The sequence below is a fragment of the Calidris pugnax genome, unplaced genomic scaffold (assembly GCF_001431845.1).
Source record: "Calidris pugnax isolate Ruff unplaced genomic scaffold, ASM143184v1 scaffold133, whole genome shotgun sequence".
Lineage (NCBI taxonomy): Eukaryota > Metazoa > Chordata > Aves > Charadriiformes > Scolopacidae > Calidris > Calidris pugnax.
Window position 1 is genome coordinate 7,199,451 of NW_015090977.1, and position 11,061 is coordinate 7,210,511.

Consider the following 11,061-nt stretch of genomic DNA (forward strand, 5'->3'; position numbering starts at 1 on the left):
TTCTTTGCTGTGAGGGTGGTGAGAGCCTGGCCCAGGTTGCCCAGAGAAGCTGTGGCTGCCCCATCCCTGGAGGGGTTCAAGGGCAGGTTGAAGGGGGCTTGGAGCAACCTGGTCTGGTGGGAGGTGTCCCTGCCCAGGGCAGGGGGTGGCACTGGATGGTCTTTAAGGTCCCTTCCAACCTGAACCATTCTACGATTCTATGTCAGAATTATGTGTGTGTTGACAGAAGGCAGGAACTGTAGCTCCTCTGTTACTTGGGCCTGATCCAGCACCTGATCCACGCAGGGGGAGCCTCCCAGACCACCTGTAGTGTTGGTGGCCACTCTGCATATAGTCGAGCCTCAGGCACAAGGCCTGCCTGCTGCTTGGTCCTCTCAATCTAGCAGCTAAGAACCCGTGGAATATGTAAAATAAAGTGGCATATTCTCCCAGAAGTTTCCCGTGACTTAGTTTCATAATCTGGCTTTATCTGAAGATGGTGGAACGCTGTAGCAGTCACTTAGCACGTGGTGTGGTGGCTTTCTGTGGTGACTTTGGGGTGATAGAGAAGAGCACTTGAATTTGTTGTGAGGGAAGTGCTCGTTTTCCAGTGCTTGAGCTAAACTTACGGTTGACAATGTTATCCATCACTTCAAAAGTACCTTGAAAAAACTCTCACTGCCTACAGTAGTATCTGAAACTCATAATCTTGTCAATGTGTTTGTCCCTCTGAGGGAGGGAGGCCCAGTGCTCTCCTCCCATATCCTTACTTGGAGAGCAGAAGTGTAAGGAACGTACTAACAACAGAGCAGGGCTGATGGGAGAGGAGGCATCTTCAAAACACCTAAAAAGGGGAAGAGAGTAATTTGTCCTTGTTATCTGCAGTAGATAAAACAAGGGCATTTAGGCTCTATACTGCAGCCAGGGTTCAGGTTGTCTGCTCTGAAAAGCTTCTCATGAAATATATGGTGAGGACTGGGACAGATGGCCTTGGGAGGCCCCACAGCAAGGGCGAGTGAGTGTCTCTGAAACACAACAGCAGGATACAGGCAAATAAGTAAAGGGAGAGATTATCCGTTGTCTTGAAGACCCTTCTGGCCCTGTAATACAAGACTGACTGGGTCACTTGTGCTTTGGGTCCCAGGTTAGCTTCTAATTTTGGGACTTGCCCTCTTCACATGCTGAAAAACACATAATTTATATATTAAGTCTGGGTAGGGATTTATCGTCAGGTGATTCATACAGGGTAAATTCAGGCATCTGGATGAAAGGAGTGTGCAGCACAGAGGTTTGGGCCAGATAGCTCAGAAGTGTTTGAAGATTTATTTTTGAATAGCAATTTGGGGCTTGGGGTTCTCCGTCCGGTTCTGCTGCTGTCAATGGGAGCTGCTGCTCAGCACAGGAGCGAGCTCCCCAACAGCAAAATCAGCTGGGGTCAAGCTGGAAACTGTCTGTTCCTCCATTGTAACAGCAGCCTGGGTACACCTCATCTTTTAACCTCCCAATGAAAGAGAGAATCCACAGTGAAAAGCGTTTTTGCTTCTTTAGGCTATTCCTGGAGCTATGAGTGAGCTTTACAAAGTGATAACTGAAACCCGAATCTTGTTCATTTATTTGAAATGACTACAGGAAATCAAGTTATCCTGCAGGTCTGTTCATACCAATATGCTCTTAGCTTCTCTTCCTCTGCAGCAAAGTGCAGTGATAACCTTGCAGGGAATGTTTGGCTATCTCCCAGTAATAAGGTGGGCATGTGTCCAGCGTGCAGCGCTGGCTAAATCTATTTAGCACGCTCAAGTGTAGAGATTGAAAGAAATCAAGAGTTGTTTACTGTATCCGTAAATGTGAATCAATGGCTTGTTAGTCCATGCCAGCCTCATTAAAATTAACTGTATCTGAAAGAATGAATGATTTTATGGTGATGGATAATCCACCTAGAGTACACCGTTAGTAGAGAAGATGTAGAACCTGGGAACACGGTGAAAATAGTTCATTTGAGAAGAGAAGACTGTTGACAGCAGAATGCTATTGCAGGTAATTATGGTTGTTGAATTAACTGCACAGAGAAAGGGCAGGAGCATGAGCTGACCTACCTGGGCATAGCTCTGGTGCAGATGCAGGGATTTGCATCTGCTGAGGATCAGGGTCTGATCCAAAGCCAGAGACGATGTGTCCATGAAGAAACTCTTGGTGATTTCAGTGGGTCAGAATTACCAGTACATAAATTCACACTGCTCACACCTAAGCCTCCCCACACAAATGGTATGGCCTTAAGTGTGAATGTGGCTCTTCTGAACAGTTAAGGCTGTGGTGAACATCTTGGGACAGCTGAGCACCTCATCTTCCTGGGTGTGCTTTGTTCACAACATGTTCTTCATCCTACTGATACTGCATCTGTATTTAGGTAAATCAGGGCCAAAAGAATTAGAATAAAAGGTGGGTCCAAGGAGAAAGATCTTCCTCTATTAGAGGAAGTTCCCTCTAATAGACTTCCTTGTTGGCGCATCCCATGGTGAAGTTAAGATTCCTCACATAAAATCAATTGTGTAAAAATGGCCACACCAGAGTAGACATTCTCCTCTCCAAAACCATGGCCTGCTTTGGGAATGAGACATGAGACTTGGACATTCTTTTTTCCTGGGCTTTTCATTGGTGGGTTTCAGGACGCTGGCTTGGGCTGTGGTTGTGAGGACAGCACAGGGCCATTCCTGACAGGTCCCACCTCTCTGCTGTACAGCAGGAAATGTGTTGCTCCATTATATTTTGTAAAGGGAGGCTGGGAACCATCTCTGGCATCAGGTATGAGATAAGAAGAACGTATACAAGCAGGTTTTTTTCATTTGCATGCTCCCCAGCAGACTCAATGAGAGTAACTCTTTGGGGCATCATTATTCAGATCACATCTTCTTGCAAACAAGTCTGTTGTTGCTGTAATTAGGCTTAGTTTACAAAATCCTTCACTAGCATTTTACAAACTGGCTGGTGATTTTTTAAGTGCCCAGTTGCCTTGAAAACAGAATCATTAAAGTCTCTCATGATAGAAGCCTGAGCAATTGTAACTTTAAAATCTGAGATAAGAGTGGTTTGCCTCAGTCAGACCCAAAATCTAATCAGACAGATAGCTGTGATTTATTATCTGACAGATAATAAAGGATGCTTAAGAAGGAGTGTAAGAGAGAAGTCAATTTAGGATGACCCTTTCCCTGGCACATCCTCCCACCTCCAGGCAGTCGGTGGTTTAAAGTCATTCTGGCTGCTGGAGCAGCCTCAGCAGCATCGTGCCGGACCTGAACCGGTTCCTGCAGACAGGAGAGTTTAATGTGACATCCCCATTGATAGGGCTGCCCTGCTCTGGGCACCTAAATTAGTATCTCCACTCACTAGTTGCAGTCTGACAAGATATATAGGTACAAGTGTGGCTTGTAATTAGAATTGACAACCCGTTGCTCTCCTCTTCACCTCCAAAACCTGCTACAACCCCTTCACCGAAAGCCACTGGAACAGTGGAACTGTCCCTTTAATTAGAAGTGTATTAATAAATCCATCTTGTTCTCTAATCCCCACACACATAGTACAGTGATTCATTAGCACAGGAAGAGGCAATTTAGATTTCCTCAGATAATAGCAGCTGTCACTAATCAAATTAAAGGAGGAAGTGCAAATCTGAAGTTGGGCAAACTGGTCTGGTGGGGAGGAAGGTGATGGGCTGGTGTGAAAGACCTTCATCCCAGCTGAAAGGAGTTCAGGGATGGCCAGCAGAGGTAATTCCCAGGGGTGTCAGGAACTCCTCACCAGCAGAATTGCCCCCAGTGCAGGGACAGAGTGTGGCCCCACTCCAGTCCCTGTGTCTAAGGCCTGAGAGAGTGCTCTTGCTCGTATGTACAACTTCTCCAGGGCTTTGAAATGTGCAGACCATGCACACAGTGCTTCGTGCAAAACCTCCTCTGTTAACACAGAAATGTTGGCTTTTGAACCATGAATATATTTTTCAGAAATGATCAGGCTTCACCTGCCAAGGGGTGTGCTCACAGCCTCGGTGGAAGCCCCTCAGAGATGCTACACTACTTGGGCAACCCCCCAGAAAAGAGGAAAAAAAAGTTGTACTTAGCTTTTCTGAGTGAAGAATGCAATGTTTGGGGGTTTGGGTTGTTTTGGGGTTTTTTGGGGGGTTTTTTTGTAGATGGTTCAGCTGGTATTTCTGCTGAGCAGCATGAGCTGGCACTGCCATCAGTGCTCAGCAGCAGCAGAGGACCATCCAAGCCAGGTGCACCAGCAGCAGCTTTAGCTCAGGGCCTTCTCTCTGAGAGGCACCAGGAGCAGATAGATACCTTAGACTGGAAGTGCTGAAACCCCTGACAGACAGATGAGGAGCAAACGCCTCGCAGGAGCCCACAATGAAAGAAAATATTAAGATCCCTTCCCCCATTTTGACAGCCATCAACTTCAGACAGCCACGATAGGCGTTTGTATTTCCAATGCCTTTTCAAATCTTTTTTGCATTTCCTTCCAGAACATCCCATGGCAATGAGTGCTGTAGGCTAATCACAGTATAAAAATATTTCTTTTTGCTGGCTTTGAATGTTTCTGCTTTCAGTTTCTTTGAAAGCTCCTCACTGGTGTGCTGTGGCAAGAACAAAAGGGCTCGTCGTCCCTTCTCCAACCTACTTGTGATGTTATCTACATTTATCGCAGCCCTAATTGTTTGTACACTTTGTGAAGTGGTGGCTTCCCAACTGCTCTTTGTATATGAAGAGGAGTTTTGTTAGTTGTTTGGTTTAGCTCCATGGGAAGGATGGGAGACTCAGGGCCACGGCCACCCATTGCAAGGGGCAGGGGGACAGGTTGTGTTGTTACAGCCCATCTGTAGGGCTCTGACCTGGGGGTGGGAACTTCCTTTTTTTTGCAATGAGCTTGGAATTCTCCGAATATCTTCCTGGTTCAGATGTTGATAAAATTGATGAAAACTCTCTCGTTTTGGTAGTGGTACAAGCAATTAAACCTATGGGACAACAGGAGAAGCATGAGGCAGCCTCACGCTGTGTGATTTGAGCCGTTCCACGTGCTGTGCCCTGGAGCAGAGGGATTGTGGAGGTTTGCCCAACGTCCAACCTTGCCTCTCAGTAGTGAAAGCAGGAGATCAAAGGAGGGAAAGTGCTCCCTTCGCTAGCACTTCAATCAGCGATATGAGCAATTAAAATACGAATTAATCTAAGGAAGATGAAAATGCAGATTTTGAACGGGAGCCGTTGGAGTCACCTTGAACTTGTGCTCGGTGCTGTTTAGCCTGGGTGATTAAAGACATTTACACTCTATTAAAAACCTTGCCGTTGTAATGTGAAAAACACCTTGTCAGCTGGGTGTCCTGCCTGCCTGCCATGAGGAGTAACCTTTCTATTGACTGGCTCATCCATTAATTCAGAATAACTTAACAGTGTCTCTGTGAAGAAAAACAAACAGCCAATTTTATGTGGCAAGGGGAGGCAGTGGGAGCCTGTTTCTTCCCAGGATGGTTATGAGGATGGGGGAGACAATAGCAATTATCTTTGCCTTTATCCTCAGCTGATTGTCTCAGACATTATTGTCAGACTGGCTCCTGCAGTTTGTGCTTTAGGAAGGAGGAATGTGAAACCAGTGCATGGGAATTCATGTTTGGGGTCACCGCTGGAGTTGGGAAACCGTCTGAGCCACTGTCCCCCCAGCCCTGCTGATGCCACCATGGCAGATGCTCCCTGGTGGGCCTGGAAGTGCAAGACCACGGGTTGTGGGTCAGACTGCTATGGGGAAATGGGGTTGAGTTATTCAGAGAAAGGAAAAGGGATAACAGGAAAAGAAGAATGTGTTTATATGTCCTTGACCATAATAATCTGCCTTCCAAAAGAGAGCTCCTTGGTCAGGTCCAAGCCTTGGGTGGGGTGGGAGACTACTCCTTTCCAGAGTGTGCTGGGGGTGTTTGTGAGAGACCTTTGGGCAGGACCCATGGAGAGCTGGTGACCACAGGGTTGGGGACAATGCCAGGCTTGGGCAGCGAGAAGCAGAAAGACCTCCTAGATACCCAGACACGCTGTTTGCATGCCAGCAAGATGCTGAGCATCACTCTGAGAGCAAGCCTTAAGGAAAGAGATCCATCCCCCAGGAACACAGTGGGAACATTTATCTTACCCACACAGTCCTGAGTATTGTATAAAGAGAAGCTGTTAGTTCTGTTTCCTATTTAAAGAAAACCTCACTGGGGTTGTTAAAGCCCTCCCATGGTGTCCTGGTAGAGTAGGTCTGGGCAGGTCTACCTGAGAGATCTGGCTGCCTCAGTTTCTGTCATAGCAATGATTCCCAGCTAGTTTACAATACAATTTTTAAGAAATTTTTCATTATATGCAGAAAATTCCATCCAATACTGGTCATTTTAAATTTTACATGGTATTGAGAACATAAATAGCTTATAAATAAAGTTTGTGTTTACCATACGTGATTGGCAGCTTTGCCAGGCACCAAATCCCCAATCTACTTTTTTTTTTCTTAGCCCAAAAACCTCAGACATTATTAACTGATCTAAAGAGTGTTCTAAAACATCTTCTCTGTGAACTGTTACTCTTTTCTGGTCCAGCCAGTAAATACCACCAGTGGAAGCGCCCAGGCCTGGGGGGTGGTAGCTCCTCTCCACTGGAGGACAGCAGAATTGATGAGTGCTCAATTGGAGTGTGAAAAGTAGAACGTTCTGTAAACTGAGGTTTTTCATATTTGATTTTAAATTTCAGAATGTTTTAGTGATGTGGAAACGCTGTAAACTTTTAGTCTTTTCATCCCCTTGCAAAATAAGGATGGGTGTGCTGGGTGGACCTGTGGGTGGAGGGTTCCTTACTGCTGCTGCTTGACCAACATGTGGGTGAAAGTGGTTTTAGCAGCTGTGGGGAACTCCCGGGTCTGGAATGCCAAACCTTTGTCAGAAGGAAACATATTCACAAGGCAGCCACAGAGGTTTGGTATTTCCTACCTATCCGAGGAGGATAACTTATTGGAAAGAGTCATGCACTGGGAGAAATAACGCTGTTTACGCCGATAAGCTGCATGTAAAAATGTTTAATGGTTTCCCTCAGCTCTGTTGCTGATTAACTGTACCAGCCTGTAAAGATCCAATGCAGGTTCCACTGACACGTGAAAGCTTCTTTTTAACCACACTTGGTGCCGAATTAGTTCCTAAATAAACCACTAGTCATCACTTGAAGGGACCGTGCTAAGTATATTATAATGGAACTCATAATAAACACATTTCCCTGAACTAATGCTGTAGGATAAAATACCTCGGGTTTCTGTGTTAACCACCTCGCCAGGAGCAGTAAATGGAATTGAAACATCGCTCCTGTCATTTATACCTGGGAGTGAGAGACAGGCACTCTCATTACAGGTACTTTAGGGCTGTGTTTAAATAAAACACCTTCTGTTGCCTTGCCCTTGAACTCTGTCCCCTTCGTCCAATTAAGAAGAACTCTGTGAAAGAGAAACGTAGCTCAGAGCTCACCCTGCAAACTGTAGGGCACTGCGAAGGCTCAGATCTAATCCCCACCATCACGAGGGGTTTGAAAAGTTTAAATCAATTGTCTGTGGAAAATCAATTATGAAGCAGACCAGTTTGCCTTTATGGCGAATGGAGCTGATTCATCTGTGGAGTGCTTTCTGGCTCAGAAAGAATGATATTTGAGGTCTACGGCAGCAAATATTGGGAGAGAAACCAAAGGACTTCCTACTTAATGCTGAGCAAAGTACCAGCTGGAGCTGCTTTCAGACCTCTGAGCTCAGTGCTCCAGCTGGTGGTAGCAGATCTTCTGCTGTCACATCTCTTGTGCTGACGTGCTTCGGGCATTCTAGTAAATTTACTGATCCTTCCTCACCCTGTTATTTTTGTGAAAACATGAATTTGGTTGACAGTGCAAGTTAGTGCAGCATATACAATAGCCCAGCAAAACCCCAGCTAGTAATGATTTCACTTGAGTCCTTATTTAATAATTTAAAAAATGTTGAGCATTCACAAATTGTCACTGACATCAAGGGATATTAGTATTGCTAACGGGAAAACTCTCATTAGCTTTAATAGCTTCAGAGTTAGACCTTAGATCTGGGTAAGAGGTAACACATCTGTGGGTATGAGCACAGGACCCAGTTATTAAAGAATATTGCAAAATACTGGTGCTGTCAAAGGTTTCCACACAGCTTGGTTCTCGCTTTACCTCTGTTAGGAGAAGAGGTGACAAACACAGTCTTCAGTGCAGGAAATTGCAGTGGTATAAGGAAAAAGGAATAAAGAAGCATTTCCAGATGTATAACCCTTTTGGATATACCTTCCCAGACATAAAGAAAACAATTTCATTATGACGGTGATCAGAAACGATCAGAGAAGTTATGGGTTCTCTATCAGTGGAGATATTTACCACAGACAAGGTCCTTGGCAATGTGATCTCACTGGGACAGCGTTGGCCTAAAGACCTCCAAAGCTCCCTTCCAGCCTGAATTATTCAGTGATTCTGTTTCTTGTCTGGTCCCACATCCATCCTGCAGACATCCAGCGGTGAGAGAATATATGACAAATGACTATCATTAGAGGCATTTCTTGGTCGGTGGTGTGCGTTTAACACTCTCCAGTGCTCGAAGATCATTCAGAACAAATAATCCTCAGTGAAACAAGTTAGTGTCAACAGTAAGTAATTTGGTTTTCCTGTGCATCAGCTAGCTCCCAGGGAGCAGAGGCAATGCAGTATTTCAAATTATTAAGTCACAGGTTTGTACTGTGTGTTTTTTTTCCCTGAAAACCCAACATTGACTAAGTGTCTGACAATGGCTGAGTGTCTTGGCGTTACACACAAAAGACAGAAGTGTGAATTGCTGGGAAAGACCAGCTTCACTCTAAACATCTACCAGTCACCTCGTCAGTTGCATCAAACTGTGCCCGATCTTCCAGAAGAGATGAACCCTCTAAACCCAACAACAGAAACCCAACAACAGCAGATTCTGGTCTCTTCTTTCACTAGTTTTGCTTCCTTCCTGCATTATTTCTTTTTTTTTTTTTCTTCTTCTGGGGATATTTTTCAGAATTATGTGATACTTGATATGACACAAGTGAGCAATAAAGCAAAAATTGTTGCAGAGCCATTTTAGTTATGGAGTGCTATTAAAGTTGTCGTTTATTTGCCATCATTTAATTGACAGAGCTTGAATTAGGAGAAATTGTCAATGGATTTCTGCTGCTGGGGATGGGGAATGGAATTTAACATCATGCAGTGATAGGGAAAAGGAAGCACTTTAGCTGGCCTCTGTTGCACAGGAAACATCTTGCCATAACATTATGCTGAGGCTGCAAGTGCTCCTTTGCTGTACAAAGTGCCAAGATGGGGAAGAAAACAGTCCATATGTTGGGTTAAATCAGGCACAGCCCATGCAAGCTGAGGTGCTGGTGGAACAGCAGCAGGATAACTCTTCAGGAAATAATAAAAAATAAAAAGGGTGGTTATGGAACCAAAGAACTCGATCATATTTCTTGCTCTCGTTACAGCCTTAATAGTGATGGAGGAAGAGGAGAGGCAGAAGAGGATGAAACTAGACTTTTGAATGGTGAAGCAGCAGCAGTAATGATAGATCTGCCCGTGGAAACACCTTGCACAGGTAAAGGAGTGGCCAGACTGGAAACCAGAGAGGACAGCTCATCCGTAAGTAACCAGGTCAGACAGTGGGAGGAGTAGAGTATGTGGTGATTCATAGAGAATATTACACTTTTTACTTTCCCATATCTTCCATTTTATTGTTGTATAAATTAGTATTAAGATGATTTTAAAACAATGCATTTCTCATGCTAAAATTTACCCCAGGTGACTTGTGCTGAGGTTCTTCAGGGTAGCACCACCAAAAATCCCACAGAATTTCCTCCTCCCTTGGCACCTTTATTTGTAGAGCTGTAGAGCAAATGTCGTAATTACGAGTTGGTACAAATTAAATTGGTTGCCCACTGGACTGTTTTTAATTGGAATCAGGCAAGCTTGGCAATCTTCTAACATGTCCAGGAAAGCTGGATGAGTGTGGAAATGCACCCATGCATTTTATTGATTTGAGTTAAGAATTCAACCAGCTCCTGAAATGAAACCCATAGAAACCAAGGCAGGTTCTGGGATCTGAGATTCGCTCTCACACGCAGAGTACCAATGTTCTTAAACTTTTCCTCTGGATAAAGAAGAAAAGACATGAATATTTAATAGTTAATATCCAGTATCTTACTGATTTTAGAGAAACAATTGCTTTAGAATAAAGTGAGAGACAAGGTTTTATAATTGCATATTTCATATCAGGAATGTAACAGTCACTACCACGATAGCATCTCTGAGACAGAGAGGGTGAAATCCATCCCTCCTCCTGCTCAGAACACACTCCCCCAACAGTCTGTCCCACTGAATTTGAAGCCCGGCACAGGAATAAATGTCATCTAGTGGCTTCGGTGGCATTTGCAATACAGCTGGTATTTTCTGTCATAGTTACTGGAAAATACCAGGGTATCTCAGAAACCCTGGCGCAGAATTGATTGGAAAACACTGGAGGAGGGTTGAGTCTTAATGCAAGCAGCGTGTATCGAAGGAGCTGCTGGTGGTTACAGGGCATGCTGGTGGCGTGGAAGGAGCTTCTGTGCAGGGCACTGCCTTTGACAAAATAACTCCCAGCTCTCTTTGAGAGCTGAGTCAGAGCCAAAGAATTACACATGCAGCACAAGGGTTTCCATTAAGGCGTGCTTTAAACTAGCCCCAGTCTGGGCTTGGTTCTGACCTCTCTCCAGAGGATGCTGTGGTGGACATCAGGCAATGTTATCAGGAGTGTCAAGTCACATCTAGCTTGAAGTTCCTCAGAGTCAAGCTTTCAGCTGTCATGCCCCAAAATACTTCGCTCAGCCATATAAGTACCTAAATATGGATTTAGCTGTCTATCTTTTAAGCACCTAAGATCAAAAAATCAGGCTGTAGGTTTGATCTCCTGTAACTTATGTTTCCTCTTTGCTATGATGAGGAGAACTCTCTGCTGGCATGCCCCAAAATTTCACTGAATTTCACTGAATTT